Source organism: Pinus tabuliformis, chromosome 2_2, assembly GCF_031772625.1.
Source record: "Pinus tabuliformis cultivar Carrire ecotype Pingquan chromosome 2_2, CPIR1, whole genome shotgun sequence".
NCBI lineage: Eukaryota > Viridiplantae > Streptophyta > Pinopsida > Pinales > Pinaceae > Pinus > Pinus tabuliformis.
This window is the reverse complement of record NC_142300.1, coordinates 1,110,084,563-1,110,101,394: the sequence shown is the minus strand read 5'-3', so window position 1 is coordinate 1,110,101,394 and position 16,832 is coordinate 1,110,084,563. Positions and strand designations below refer to the sequence as shown.

Genomic DNA, 16,832 nt, shown 5'->3' with positions numbered 1-16,832 from the left:
AGAGAATCTTGGAGGTCTTGGCCATGGGGCTTCTGCTAATTGTAAGAGGGTTTGTTGCAGTAGAGGATCAAAAGTAGGTGGACGAGCCTCATGGTGATCTTTGTTGCGTGTATTGAAGAAATTTTGGTTCTGTAGTTGGTTATTGTCAATCTCTCCCTGTCAATTATGTTATTTTGTAAATGTATGTTCCTCCTATGGTCTTTTTGCAGAGTATACTGTGGTTGAATTTTATGTCTAAACTGGTTAGATAGGCCAAGGGGTAGTAAACTCTTTGTTTACTTTGACAAAGACTAGTTTTTTGTATTAAAAAGCAAATGTAAAGGTTTTGGGCCCACTCCCAACATTTATTAATAAAACACCCTTACTCATTCCATTGGAAAAAAAAAAAAACAAAAAAACAAAAACAAAAACAAAAACAAACAAACAAACAAACAAAAACTCTTGAGGATGTTAATCTTTGTTTGATGATTTGATAGAACTCTAGCCTTTGTTGCTTCCTCACTCCATTGTTACTGGTGTGGCTTGGTTGATTCTTTGATAATTTGAATCTTTTTTGACATTCCAAGTGTTTCTTGTAACTTTTTTGACATTCCTAATGTTTCTTTGTAACTGAGTCTTGTTTTGACTGGTGGATATCATCAGTTGTTGATTATATTGTCTGAATTTCAGATCCCTTCACAAATGTTAGGTTCATATTCAACTAAGTTTTAGTCTTCTCTAAACCATTTATCAAATACGCAATTTTTTATTCTAATTTTTCCATAATATTTCTCTTTTTCATGTAGTTGGTTAATTAGGATTTCCTCCACCCATTTGACTTTTTCTAGCCGAGCTTTTAAAAAAAATTCTCCATTACCACTATCATATTGTTTTGTGTAAACTAGGATCTCCTCTTTCTATTTTTTTGTTCTTTCTTCAAAGCCTCTATTTCCTCGAGTACACATATAACTCGTGAGTCATTGAAGACCTTCATAGTACAAGTGCCATTTCATCTCATGCTTGGCATTGTGCTGGTTCTCTAGCATTAGTAGAATAATTGGAACTTTGTATCCATTACAAATATTTTTTCATAAGTCATTAAGTTCTAAATTGTTTTGCATATAATGATGCCAAGCGAAACAACAAAAACCGGGAGAATGGACACAGCGGGGAACAGTGTTTTGGCTTCCTGCGACAGCAGGAATGGCGTCGTCGAGAGTTTGAGGTTCATTGATGTGGATAGTGGGGTTCCAGGGCAAGGGGAGATTGCCCAACTTTGTGACAGTTCTGGACGGGGCCGTCGCTTGCCCCTTCTGGCAGAGCTTCCGCTGTTTTTGCTATGACAAGCGTCGAGGAAGCTATTCGGAGGCAGGGTTTTTGACCCAGTTGCAGACATATTATCAAATTTTATGCCCAGGACTGTTTTCTGGAACATCAAAGACACAGAGGGTTTGGTGTTGTGCATTTTCGCCGCGTTTATGTTGCAGAGTGGGCACTTTGGCGTTGTTGCGAATGTTTCTCTTAAGGGATTGCGAGACTGGATCCCTCTATCATTTGTTGCTGCATATGAATGCAAAGACTACCGGGTATCTCCTCATTTGTTGCTGCATATGATTGAGAAGATTACAAGGTACCTCCTGGGTCATCATCCTATGAATCAGCGTGATGGACATGTGGACGGGAGCTGCATGCAAAGCAAAAAGACATCTTCAGCAACAAAGGGCAAAGTTTGCTGGAATGCGGCACGGTTCCATACAACCTAGGGGTTTTGACCCAATCATCAAATTGCAGAACAAACCAGCAACCCAGATTTGGAGGATTTGTTTCAGGTTTTTATCAAAAATATGGTTGGGAAATCGATAATGGTTTGGGTTCTGAGCACGGAGCAAGTGTCAAATCTGAAGCAAAATGCTCAAAATGTCACAGGTATTTCTGCTTCCTTACAAAGTTTGATTTTTTTTTGTTATTGTTGTTGTTTGTGTGAAGGTGTTGCAGGAAGAGATCCTTTTGAAAGACCATGGTATTCAAAGGAACTTTACCATTATCCAAAATCTTTGATTACAAGGAGGGGCGCAGGGAGCACGCACAGTCAGACAAGCGTAAATGTTATTTCAAAGATGTATTAAGGGGGAAAGTGGGCACTCAAGACAAACAAATCCCAAATCTGACAATTCCAGGTCCGTACATAATAGAAAGATGGAAAAAGCCCCATATATGTCCATAGAACTACCAGAAGTAAGTGGTATCTTCAATACCTTACAAGAACAAGCAATCATCTGTCGATTTAATGGTTTTTGACCCAAATTGGAAGGTCTAAGTGAGTGGATCTACCTCAATTGGACCAGAGACTGCGATATTTATCTGTGCACAAAATGTTTTTTTGTGGGTCAGTTTGATCCGCAAAAATATTACAATCATGTCATAAATGACAGAGCATGGTTTTGGGGAAGGTCGAGTCCCTTTGTAACCCCATGGTTCCTTGGTTTTGATGCAAACTCAATGGTGGTTTCAAAATTCTGATTTAGGTAAGGGTACATAATCTCCCACTATGGTTTTGGCACCATCTAGTCCTAGAAGGCACCGGAAACTCTCTAGGAAGATTCTTAAAGCTGGATAGAGAAAGAATGGAAAAATGATCTTCACTTTTGCACATGTGGAGATAGACTTAAGCAAAGGCCTTCCAAAATGTATTCATTTGACACACAGATTTTACGTGGACACAGTGTTTAGATTTTGAAAACACGATCTTTAGATGTCGGGTTTGCCACTAAATAGGGCACTTGCAAAATACATGCAATCAAGCAAAGTAAAACACAAAGAAGAGATCGCAAAATCCAAAAGGATGGCAATTTCCAGAACTCCCATCATTAGATGAAAAGGATGAAGAAAATGATGAAATCCAACAACAACCGGAGATAGAAACACAACAAGGCTCCCAAGAGGAAGGAAAAGAAAAGGTGGAAGAACATAACAAACAAATAGAGAATTCAAATAGCTCAACAGCTGCTCCGAACACTGAAATCCCATTAGATGGAAAAAACAACAATCAAGGCACAAGTGGAGTAAAGCGATCTCACGTATCTAAAAGTTCTGACTCAGATAAAGAAGCTCCAAACATCTCCAGAAATAATGAACTGGCAACTGTCTCTTCTCCTCCATCCGTTACGGTATGGCAAAAAGTCCAAAAGAAAAAAAGAAAAAGAAAAAAAGTAAAGTCCAATTTATCTGGCAATCTGTAATTTTATTTTTTATTTTTATTTTTTCTTGGTAGCTACATGGGTCCCTCGGGACACTTCCTTGATGCTTTATGCATCTACATAATGTAACCTTTCATTCCTAAATGTTTTATGCATTTACACAATGCAACTTTTCATTTTTATTAATAGAAAGTTACTGAATTTTTCCTTGGAAAAAAATATAATGATGCCAAATCATGTAGCTAATGAGTCCTTCCCATTTCTCTGATTCAACAAATAGATTGACTAGTTTTGACATGGTGAATTGTGTATCAAATATCCAAGATCAAGAAATTGAACACAAAATGCACAAGTAATGATGCCAAATCATGTAGTTAATGAGTCCTTCCCATTTCTCTGATTCAACAAATAAATTGACTAATTTTAACATGGTGAATTGTGTATCAAATATCCACGATCAAGAAATTAACACAAAATGCACAAAAAAAACACCGCACACACTACAAAAGAAGGTTAGGAGTCTTCCCCTAACCTAGTTCTATACTAAACAATGCACCTACATTTCAAATGTGGCAATTCTAAGTCCCTCACCGAGAGTCTTAACATGCAAATATTTAAATGCCTAAACTTCAATCATCAACAATGCTTATCACAGGGCTTCCAAGTACCCAAATTGAATCATCCACAAAGCTTATATGCAATGTAAAATCACCAACCCTACATAGAATGACCTCTCAATTTTTCTTTTCAACCTATGAAAAACATGGAGCTTTGAGATTCATTGCCTCCCCCAAATTAATAATATAATTAGCTCTTGTCCAATCGATTTATTCTCCACCATCATGAAATTGAACACAAAATGCAAGAAACACCACACGCACTAAAAAAATATGTTATAAGACCTTGGCCTTAACCCTCTAATAGCCTCAATAAAAAATCTTAGCTTGTTGCATCAATCCTTACTTGAGTGTTCTTAAATCAATAACCTTTTTTTTTTTTAGGAAATGCATTCCCCAAGGCTTCTACCCTCGATGCAACCCAAGGTTTTGATTAGAAGGCAGTAGAAATCACCCAGAGCCAATGCTGAGGGAGGGGTCGATTCTAAGGGCTTTCTAAGGCACGTAAGCGACTGACTGATATCCATAACCCTTATGTTGAGAACTCCATTGAGACAAATGAATTATTCTTAAATCAATAACCTTTTTTTTTTTTAGGAAATGCATTCCCCAAGGCTTCTACCCTCGATGCAACCCAAGGTTTTGATTAGAAGGCAGTAGAAATCACCCAGAGCCAATGCTGAGGGAGGGGTCGATTCTAAGGGCTTTCTAAGGCACATAAGCGACTGACTGATATCCATAACCCTTATGTTGAGAACTCCACTGAGACAAATGAATTAACACTTCACCACGAGCTTTTTAAGGCCTGATTTTCATGCTATGGGAATCTTCACGTGACCTGGTTTTGGATCTGAGGGTCAATTGTAAGCGCTTCCCAAGGCACATAAGCGACTAGCTCGATATACATAACCCGTGCATGGTTTTGGATCTGAGGGTCAATTGTAAGCGCTTCCCAAGGCACTTAAGCGACTAGCCCGATATACATAACCCGTGCATTTAGAACTCTGATCAAGAAGATGAATTAATATTGCAACGAGAGCTTTTAAGGCCCGATTTTCGTGTTATAGGAGTCTTCACATGCCCTGGTTTTGTGCGAAGCAATGCGCCTACATTATAAACATGGCGATTCTAAACTCTTCATAAAGAAACACGGACATATAAGTAGTACAACCGAGTGACAATTTCGCCGAAATTTATCATAAGGAGTCATTTCCGAAGATAAAGAATGGCAGGCAGGTGAGATGGGATTATCGTAACCATATAATTTGGGAGTAGTCTATGGAGGTGGAGGAATTGTCATGACCAAAAGTGGATAAACTGGCTGGAATTCAGGTAAAAAATTCAAGAAATCTTGCAATAGCAGTGTTTGAATCATGTTTTTTATGGTGGAAATGGGTTCAGTACCATAAAAACCTATGGGGCACCCAAAATCTTGAAATTTGACAGCGACAACTTGGATTTACAAAACTCCCTGCCAGATTTTATCAAAATATTGTCAAAATTTCCATGATTTTCAAAGCAAAAAACAATCTAGTTAAACTATGGCTATAATTCGTGTTGACCTTTTTTCAGATGTGATGTGAAGATTGTTTTACATCAGCTTACATCTATCGCAGGCCTTGCCCAAGCTGGATTGTAAACTCCATAACTATAACCAAAATACTAACCATTGATATGTCAACAGAACATTACAATAAGACTGTCAAATATATACTCATACTGGGAGCAAAAAACATAACAAAACCAGGATAGACAGACAAAGTACAAAATTTCTGGGTAAGAGAACAGAAACGTCTCTCCATCATATCTCAAAATAACCTTGGCCACAAATGATACCATTGATCACATATTCATAAACCATATGCCCATATGAGAGAGTCATACCGTGCTTGGAAAGTGTGTCTACCTCCAGGTTTTGTTCCCGTATACATGCTGAAATGACACATCAGGGATGGAAGACTTCAGGTCTTGGATTCGCTGCATCCAGTAGCATAGAGGGGGCATCCAGATCACACTTAGCCCTATATCCACTGAATTATAGAGAGGGAGTCATCAATGATCACAGCCTTCTCAATGCCAATCCAAGAGACACATTGAAGAGCACCCCATAAAGCAATCATCTCTGCCCTGCAATTGTCTCCAGATCCACCAGACCAGAAAAACGATATAGAGAAGAGGGCTCAATACGAAGATATACACCACAGCCACATTTTCCCCCTGCATATGCACCGTTAAAGAAACATTTGGGGAATATCCCATCCAAATCAACCAATGTGACTGATCGAGAAGGAGCCTTGGGATGCCATGGACCAATTTCATTGAAGAATGCCACAATCTTGAGGGCCACCATCTTGCTATTTGGGACTTTACCCTCAAAAATGAGGTTGTTCCGAGCTCGCCAAATCCCCCAAAATGTATAAAATGGGACAACCCTGTAAGACCTGGCATGTTGGGCCCATGATATGAGACAATCTGTAATAGAAAATACTTCACAGGAAACATTTACTCCCAGGAAATGGGAAACCTCCTCCCAAACAACACCGGCAAAAGGACAGGACATTTCCCAAAAAGATAGTAACAGTCTTCCCCATCCGATCTGCAAAGAATGCATCTTCCAGGTCCGGTAAATCTCAATTTGATTAGCTTATCCCAAGTCAAAATGCGGTTGTGAATGGTTAACCAGACAAAGTATTTTAATTTTAAAGGGACTTGCCAACCCCACATATATTCAGTCCAGTCAGCATATGGAAGGGACGTGATGAAGGAAGAGATGTGTGTCCATACTTAACACAAATCCTCCCTTTCACAATGTGACCATTCCAAACATGCAGATTCCTACATTGTGACAGAGTGATGCCCGCTTGGCAAAGTAAGCTCCAGTAGCATTCCCACTCCTCTTCAAAAAAATGGGGAATACCAAAATGCCATGCATGGGACCATACCGGGGCGGACAGTGGGGTATAGTCCCCCATCCACATGCTGGCCAGAGTATCAATCCCCTGCTATTTTAGGAAGAGAATCAATGGAGCTCAGAGAATATGGCATACAGATACACCCTTGATGGCATCGTGCTGACTTACCCATGGGAAACGGTGAATTAATTACATAAGGTGGTGGGTGGGTGAGCCTTCCTCTACACCCATCGCTACAACATTTTTTTGAAAAACCAAAAATCATGTGTCGGATCTAACCCATTGGCTTGAATTTGCCGCTCCTTTCTAAATCTGCTTAATGGAGTAGTCTAACTAGTACTCCATAAATAAGTAACGACTAGGATAACATTCTGTAATTTACATTGATTGATCAGTCCAGCATAACTGTTCAAGCTCAATCCATCTAGTTCTTTAAGAACTATGTCCTTAGATGAATGCTCGTGGTAACACCGTCATCTACCTTTTCTGAGGTGAGCATTTCCCAGCAAAATACATTTTTCGCTTCAATTTTGCAGCAAAGTATCAATTAAGGTAATATTTAGGCTCTGTTCTGCAAGTGAACAACTCCATCGAATTTAAAAATTGTGAGATAAGTTTGACGAATTGATATTTTCCAAGCTCTAAGTGGTAATATGGAAATGAATTTGTTGGTGACTCTAACCATCGTACCAGCCTTGTGTTGTGCTCTGTTAAACATCAATAAAATTCAAACTTAATGGGTGGTTGTGGAAGAGAAATGCATTGTATTTTTTTCATCCTATTTTCTTGATTTTTTTATTTATGAATCTTCTATAGTAGATAGATATTGGCAAATCGTTAAACATTAATTCCTTGCGTTTATGAATCTTATACAGAACATATATTGACAAATCATTAAACAGCAATAAGTAGTTGGACCAAAGATAGAGAGGTTTTCAATTGATTATGACCTCCAAGGGCTTTGAACATGGCTCTCATTTTTGAGAACCCAAGATCTTTAATGTGTTCTTAATCCATTTGGACATCATTAAAAAATACACGTTAGGCCATCAGTGTCCCCAAATTTCCTACCACCTACCTACACCTGTAATTGGGCTCATGTGCATAGGCTCTAGTTTGTAGTTCTTTACAATCCTTTGGCAGAGCAATTCAATATGCAAACATTGCATTAGCTCTTGCTCTTATATCTAGCTCATTACAATCCCTTGTCAAGGCAATCAAATATGCCAACATTGTATGAGCTCTTGCTCTTATATTTGGCTTTATAAGTTTATTACAATCTCTTGTCAAGGCAATCCAATATGCCAACATTGAGTTGTTAGAAAATCTAAAACAAACATTTATAAGAGTGTGATCGTCAAGATTAGTTGCTAAACATCAATAGATTTATGATGTAAACATATATGTAACCTATTTAGTGTCCAAGTACAGATATTTTTATCAAAGATGTGCCTCCAAAAAACATGGCTAACAGGTGCTAAGTTCCCATAATAGCTGCAATATTAGAGTTTGTTAATCAATTCTCCGAAACCATGCTATATTTGGGAGTGTCATGTACAAAATGAACAAGTTAAAAGAAGCCCTAGTTGTAAGGAATCCTAGACATCATGAATCCCCTGCATGCTTTTGTGATGTTTTATGTTTGTCAATGGTTGAAAAACCACCTTCAACTAACTTGGTTTTGAAAGAAGCATTGGGGATCATGTTCTTCATCAAATCATTTATAATGGACAAGACTTGCCTCGTTTTTAAGGAAGCCTGAATAGTTTGCACTCTTTTGTGCTATTTTATGTTTGCCAATGATTGGAAAAACACTTTTAATTAAGCTGGGCTTCGATAGAAGCATTGAGAATCATCTTCTTCACCTAATCTTTTATAATGTATAAGACTTGGCCTAACTGAAGGCAAACATTAACCAGTGGGCAATGTAAGTATTTCAAAATTTCCTTCCTATTTTTAGATTTGAACAAGTTACGTCGTTTACCCTACTATTATTCGATTTTAAATAGAAAACTATATTAAATCTTGATGATAGAAATGAAAGGAACTAATGAGATTGGAGCTTTGGACTTAATTATAATCGTTACATGAAAAAGGATCAAGTTATGTGTTCTTAAAATTATCTGAAAATCTAATTCTATATATGTGAAGCATTTTCGTGCTAATGTCATCGCATATTAATATGTATGTTTGGAAACCCTTAGGCTTTATAATTTGTAACGTTGTCTCCATGGCACCTAAATGCCATTTTGAAAGTATTGAGTTGTAAATGCATGTTGGATACATTATCTCAATAAAATAAAATAAATGATAATACAAGATTGTATTATTATTGGATTTTAAATAGAAAAATATATTAAAGCTGGAAGCTAGAAATGAAAGAAACTAATGAGATTGGAGCTTTGGGTTTAATTATAATTGTTATATGAAAAAGGATCAAGTTATTTGTTCTTAGAATTATCTGAAAATCTTGGGTGGTGGGAGAGGGAGGGATTTTCATTAATCCCGAAGGAATAATAAAAGATAGATATACGCTTGGGGATTGGGAAATAAGACAAACAATCAAGCCGAAGCTTATGGTTTGCTTTTTTGTCTCACCTTGGCTCAGAAAAAAGAAATCAAGGATATGAATATTCTAGGGGACTCCCTTCTGATCATAAAGCAAATGAACCACAACTCGACAGCTCATAACAATATGCTGAATCAAATCCTCAGAAGAGCCCAAGGAATGTTGCCTTACTTTGGACAATTAAAGTTTTTCTTCATCCTAAGAGGGCAAAATAAGGAAGTCGATAGGCAAGCCAACTTGGCATGCCAAATGAAAGAAGAATGCAGTGAAGTGAATGGAGTAGCGGGTCATTTTCCTATTCCCTAATTGGTTATATGATAATCCAACTCTTGAGAATTATTTTTTATTCCTACTTTAAAAAGGGAAATAATCAGTTGGAAATGAGGGAGTTCATGTGGTTTTCTTCTCCTGCCATATCCTGAATTGCTCCCATTTGGCTCCCCCTTGGCCCCTCCCTTTGCCTCTTCTCGTATTTCTTCCCCCTCCCTCCCCTCTTCCACCTCCTCCCCTGAATCACCTGCCTCTCTTAGTCGCCTCAGCCACCTTGGCTGCTAATTCCTCTTCAACGCCCCGCCTTCCCTCCCCTCCCCTGTCACAACTTCCCTCTCATCTCACACCCCACCTCCCTACCCCGTGGAGGCTCTCCTCAGCGTGACGAGCATTATCCATTGTCAAGTGCTCGTTGTCCTCAGAATATGATAACACTTGGAGTTGGATTGTGCTCAAGTGTGGGAGATCTGGTATTCAATTCTCAGATCAGGCTCCACAGCCGCTGCATTCAAGGTGGTAACAAGCAAATTCACTTAGAACGAGACTGGCATTTAATCCATCTAGCCTGGTGCAAATTGTTTGCACAGGGGACGATGAATTTGGACAAGCTGTAAGTCATTTAAGCACTTAGGATCATAATGTAGGATCATTGGGATGCAAGAGGTAAGTGCATAGTCCATCATTTCTGTATTTGACAAAGGCTTGAGAATTTATATTTAAGGAGGAATAACAGATCAAACTTCTACAATAAGAGTGGGACTTTCTCTGTCTTTGTCCTGGCGGTAATAAGCTTTGGGAGCCTATGGCATGCTCTGGGAATTTTGGGGATCCAGGGGTTTGTCACAACTGTGGGATTAGACTGTAGAAAGCTCTATGTTTTCCCTCTCGGTGTGGTCATTGTTGGGCTCTGGGATTATATTAGTTGTGGTCTTCGCATGGAAATTGAGAGGCTCTGGGTTTATCTTATTTGTGTTTATCATTTCGGGAATTTGAGTGGATCTGGGTTTATCTTATTTATGTTTATCATTTCGGGAATTTGAGAGGCTTTTGGTTTATCTTATTTGTGTTTATCATTTTGGGAATTTGAGGGGCTTTGTCTTCCCTAGGCTTTGTGTTCACCACTGTGTTCTTCACTAGGAAATTGAGAGACTTGGTTCGGGTAATTTTGTTAGAATAATCATGGCTATTATCATGGAGGCTTTGAGTCACTCTCACAAGGTGGTCTCGGTTTCGGGTTCTTGGGGCCGTCTCTGCCCTCGTTTTGGAAGAATGACGAGGCACTCGGTTAAGAATAGAGGGAGTTGCACTCCGCAGACGAAATTCCCTGCTTCAGATTGTGGTAGTTGTGTTAAGGTACATGTTGAATTCAGGGAGGGGTTGGCGGTGATTAAAAGGTGTCTCGACATACAAAATGTAGGAGAGGCAGATAGAAAAGAATCTGAAAATTCATTAATTAGAGGATGAAGTAGATGCTTTGAGAAGGCAAATTGAAGAACTCCAACTCAAGCTGGAAGAAAAGAATGCTTGGTTTGAGGATGACACAACTAGAATTGATCTCAATTATCCAACGGCAATGGAGAATTAGACAGCGCTTGTGTTTTTGTTTTTTGATGTTGAAACATAAATGTATTTTGTTGTTGAATCAGTACTAGAGAGTATATAGTGGTATTCAAGTAGATAGGTGAAATTTTTCAATTTTGGCAAAGTGGGGTTTGGATGAATAGTCTGAAAATATGGCTGCCATGAATGCCATTGTAAACAATCTTTAATTCTCTCGGTTTTTGGTCACATATGAGCGCGGATTAATATAATCTATCTACTCTTTACTGTTCAAAAAAAATTATCTGAAAATCTACAATTCTATATATGTGAAGCATTTTCGTGCTAATGTGACTGTGTTTTAACATGTATATATGGAGAGCCTTACGCTTTATAGTTTGTAACGTTGTCTCCATGGCAACTAAATGCCATTTTGAAAGTGTTAAGCCTTGTGCTTTATAGTCTGTAACGTTGTCTCTATGGCACCTAAATGCCATTTTGAAAGTGTTGAGAAGTGCTTTATGGTTTGTAACGTTGTCTCTATGGCACCTAAATGCCATTTTGAAAGTGTTGAGCCTTATGCTTTATAGTTTGTAACGTTGTCTCTATGGCACCTAAATGCCATTTTGAAAGTGTTGAGTCGTAAATATACATTGGATAACATTTTCTTCAATAAAATAAAAGAAATGAAAACTACAAGATTGTAAAGAAGAATAAAATAAAAGAAATGAGAAATACACGATTGTAAAGAAGAATAATGTGAAGAGGGTGAAATTTTTAAGGCAAAGTGCTAGGTTGGTTAGGATCAATAATCTTCTTTGGTATCACAAATAATTACTTATGTGAACCCTTTATGAGACTATAGGTCCAGCGCTAAGATCCTAAAACTCCCCCCCCCCCAAACCCGCACATTGTTCTAAGGTGGCCTTTCTCTTTTGATGGTAATGGATATCACTTGTGATACCTTTATAGAACTCGAATTGCAACACACTAGATAGATGAAAAATGAAACATTGATCCTAGGATTTACCAATGATAAGAATGCAAGTATTGTGTTGCATGTGCTATACATTGTATTTAATTAGATATATGAGTAGAACAAAAGGTAATAGGTGTTTTTATTCATGGATGTTGACCTATTAAGATTGATTTCTAACTATTGTATGACAATTATCCATTCACATGTTTTTTTCATCAATTTTCTTTTGTTGTTTTGCTTTAAAATGTATAGCTTTGTTGCTAACATGTTTTTATATAAACTATTTCTCTAGTGTGCTTGCATATTGTTTGACAAGATTAGTTCAAAATAGACAAGTGAGGCAAATAGAAGCATATCATGGATCTTGAGGTGCAAGACCTCAACGACAATTTTAGTGAAGAAATGGGCCGAAAGGAATCAATGGGCCATTCCAAAGTTTCCAAATGGCCATCAATCAATGGTGTGGGGTGGGTAACCTAGATGGAGTGTTTCTGTTTGGAGATCCAATGGAGCCCAAACGTGGTAAGAAAGTTGTTTTGAATGCCTCAAGAAGGAAAAGGCCTATTAAGTCTTCTGATACAGTCCAAGGTCTTATATTGGCATTGGACATCTATTTGCGATCAAGTGGACAAATTGATGCAAAGAGTATTAACAGGAAGGTGGGAATTCCCTAAGATGTTTGGGGTACAAATGAAGCAATGGGTGGAAATTCACTAGCTTCCTATTTTGACATACAAGCTGAAGATAAGTGTCCTCTTTAATGGGTGGTTTGCTTTTCATTTTCTCTACACTGAGGATGTGGCCCGTACTGTGGCCATCCCGTGGGTGAAAGGCAAAGGCTTTCTTCCACTAAAGCACTGGCATGTGGGCTTCAATCTGTTGAAGGATACGCCGAAGTGTAACATTTTATGGGTCAAATTGCCTAGCCTACCGCTAAAATTGTGGACCAAACAGGTTCTTATGGCCATCGCTAACCAAATTGGCAAATACTATTATGTGGAGGACAAGAGTTTGGGTTTCCTTCACAAAAGGATTGCATGGGTTCTTGTTGAGATTTGGGGGCTTACCGACTAAAATTTACCTTTTATAGGGAAAGTACTCTTTCCATCAATGTATAGACCACTAGGCAGATGCCTATGTTGCCATGAGATGGTTCATCTCTTGGCAGATTGTCCAGGGCAATATGTGGCGAGATGATGCCAGGGATCACATATAGCAGGTCAAGCCAAAAGATTCAACAAATGTCAAGCCCAAAAAAATTCTCTAAATTCAGGTAGATATGGTCCCATTGGATGCAGGTAACCACTTGACTCATGTTTCCCATGATAATGTGATAAATCCTTCGAAGAATGAGATACCTAGTATAATTGTCTTAGCGATACTGTCTTATTTCCCCTGTCACATGACAATCATGATTCTAGGGAGGAGCATTCGGGTCCTCGTTCTCCTATATCAATCATTAGCCCCCGAATGAGTTTGAATGAGTCGACCCACTATTCCAAACAATGACGTGAGGTCAAGGATCCAGGCAAGGGGGACATCTCCCATATATCTCAAGAGGCATAATTTTCTTCACCCATTAAATTTGGTGACCTATTGCACATTTCCTACTCTCCATTATTAGAGGTTGCAAAGTTAGAATTGTTGCCTCGAAATGAGTCCATTGACATGGTTCCTCTGTTGATTAAAAAAACTTTTTTCCCAAAAAAGAAGTTCTGGTTAGTCCGAACTCTAAAAAAATCCAACACCTCCAAGAAGGTCATCAAATATAAGAAAATTACAAATTACTCCTTGGCCCCCTTCCGATCTCATGTCTTCCTTTCACGAATCTATGGAGGACATATATTCTCCTACCCATGATTTACCAGGACACAAGTCGGAGTCCCTAGATGATTCACATGACATCTCTCAAGCCCTTAGAGGGGATACACCTGTGTTCGTCCCTCTAGAATGATTACCATGTCTTTCAACGTGAGGGGCTTGGGATCCTCCGCTAAAAGGTCCATCAGAAGTACTATCGTGCTACATATGCCATCGATTGTTCTCCTTCAAGAAACCATGACTAATTGCGACAATGCAAGGTATATCTTATTAAATATTTCCCCTCTATGGTTTGTGTGTACGATCAGTGCCTCTAGTCTTGAGAGGACTAGATGCTATGTGGGATCCTAGAATCTTTAATCTCAATGCATATGATTCTTTAGCAAGGGTCATTCTCTCTGAATTTCACAGAGGGTACAAGACTCGACTTTATATAATTAACATGTATGCTCCTTTCTCCAGCAAAAGGAGCTATTGGGACCGCATTGATGGTTTCCACATATTGGATTTGAGCTCACTAATTCTGGCAGGAGACCTAAACTTTACATTGACAACTCAGAGGTCTGGGGCTCTAGACGCAAACAGGACTCACTGGGAGAATACTTTAATAACTATTTTTCCCAAAAGTCATTAATTGACATCAAGCGAGCTCAAATTGGCCTTACCTGGGGCATATCGAAGCAATTAGATCACTTTATGGTTTACTCACTATTGGTTGGATATATAAGTCGGATGGTTTCTCGGACACTTCCATCCTACATTTCAAACCATCTCCCAATCTTCTTGGAATGGACCGGAGACAAATACTCAGGTCTTTTCTTTTAAATTTAATCACAATAGGCTTAAAGAGAGATTTTGAAAAATTGGTCGGCGATTTCTAGCTTAAAGATATACCTGGGTGTGGATTATCCTGCACGCAATCCATCAGTGATGACCTTGACGAGCTGAAGCAAGCAGTTCGAATATGTTTTAAGAGAGAGAAAGGCAATGATTAAGGAGTTGATATCCACTGACATCCAAATTAGAGCTCTAACAGAGCCATTAGACCCATATTTTTTCTCACACTACTGAAGAGAATAAAGTTTTACGGTCATCATCGATGGGCTTCCTTCAATATTTCGAGGCTCTCTGTGGCCATCAACAAAGTTGTGCTTTATCCCCGCTTTTTTTATTGTTATGGATGGCTTAAGTAGAAGAATTAAGGAGAACTTAAAAAGCATCATTTTTTGTCGTAGATTACCCAAAAGATTTCACTAATGCATCTGATGTTCGTAGATAATGTCCTTCTAACAAGAAAAACATCCAAAACAAAATGGTTGGCATTTCATAAAATTCTGGAAAGATTTGGTGAAGCTACGGTCCTTATAATGTGCAAAGGCAAATCCCCACTCATATCATCGAATCAAGGGGATTCAGAGATTCTGGAGATACAAAATATATTTGAAGTTCACTCCATATCTTTGGATGCAAAGTTTAGATACTTGTGATTTAATCTGGAGCCGAATAAATATGAGTCAAGGACTGGGAATGGATTATCAACAAATTTGAAAAGAAGTTAACACAGTGGTCCAATAAATGGTTATCAATAGGAGATACACTTGTCATGATAAAATTTGTGCTTCATAATATTTTTATTTACTCGATGCACATATACAAATTTTGGAAAGTGACTATTAATAAAATCAATTCGATTATAGCAAAGGTTCAAGGTTCCTATGGACAGGTCCTCAAAAAGCACGGAAATTTCAATTAGCTCAGTTTGAGGAGCTTACTAATCAGGGGGATGCAAGTGGTTGGGGTATTATAGATATCGAATGCCTCAATTTGACTATGTTGACAAAGAACCTTTGGATAGCTTTGAATGGCAATGGCCTATGGCAACAAATCATTAAAATGAAATACCTTAAAAGAAACAGACGAAGGCACTAGACAGAAAAAGGTGGCATCCTTCTCATGGAGAAGTATGATGCAATCAAAGCATTGGTTATTTGATAATTTAAGATGGGAGTTAGAACTCAATTCACAAGTGGAGATTAGGCTAGCACTTATATGAGGAATGACAAGCAATCATACATTATCGATTCCATTACTTATTCAGTTACACAACATTGGCTTATTCTTCTTAAATCAAATCCATACTAAGCCAGCGATAGAGATGGGCATATCATCATGGCTTGAAGCCAAAGAGTTGGGCATATCGGGTTCACTTGTAGTCGAATGGAAGGAGTATATCCTTCAATAGCGTCCGACAAGCACCTAGTCTGGAATGGATGCTACAAGGGAGGTCAATTACAAGTTCAAGAAGTATATAAATACATGACACGGGCAGAGACAAGGTAATAAGGCACTATGGTTTCAAACAGCTTGGAATTGCGATATTCCTCAAAAGCTTAAGTGTTTTCTATGGCTAGTAGTTCAAAACAAAATCCTAACAGGGGATAACTTGATTAAGGGAGGATTTCTTGGCCCTGGCAAATGTTGTTTATGTTGTTACATCAACAATGACAACACACACCTCTTCCTCTAATGTCCTTTCATTGTTTTTATATGGATCAAGGTTCTCCAACTACTACACATTAATGCTATCAAGGTCAAATCATCCATTGCTATCTCAGAGGTTCAAGGAGAACAGAGCATACCGGGCATGTAGCAATGGGTTGGGGTTATATCATTGAAGTCGAATGAGTTTTTTCATTTCAATTGGTACAATTGGATGGGATCTAACACGAGATCTGAACTATTGGCCTTGTGGGGAGTTTTATTTTGCACCAACTGGTTGGCCATCTAGGAGATGGACTTATTCCATGACTCCAAAGTGATGATTGATGGGGTTGAAATGAGATCAAAAATGGAGTCACCAATGCTGGCAAATTGGAAGCAAAGGATTAAGATATTGTTAAGCCATTTCAAGAGGATATCATTCACACACACACATATATATATATATAT

General features: G+C 38.4%; 1 long non-coding RNA gene across 1 annotated transcript in view; it reads left to right on the top strand.

The window, feature by feature from the left end:
• Positions 1-897: 897 nt before the first annotated feature.
• Positions 898-16,832, top strand: part of LOC149197290 (uncharacterized) — a 31,786-nt gene continuing 15,851 nt past the window's right edge. The window contains exon 1 of the long non-coding RNA XR_016254748.1: positions 898-1,905. This is a non-coding gene — a long non-coding RNA (uncharacterized LOC149197290). The remainder of the gene's footprint in view (positions 1,906-16,832) is intronic.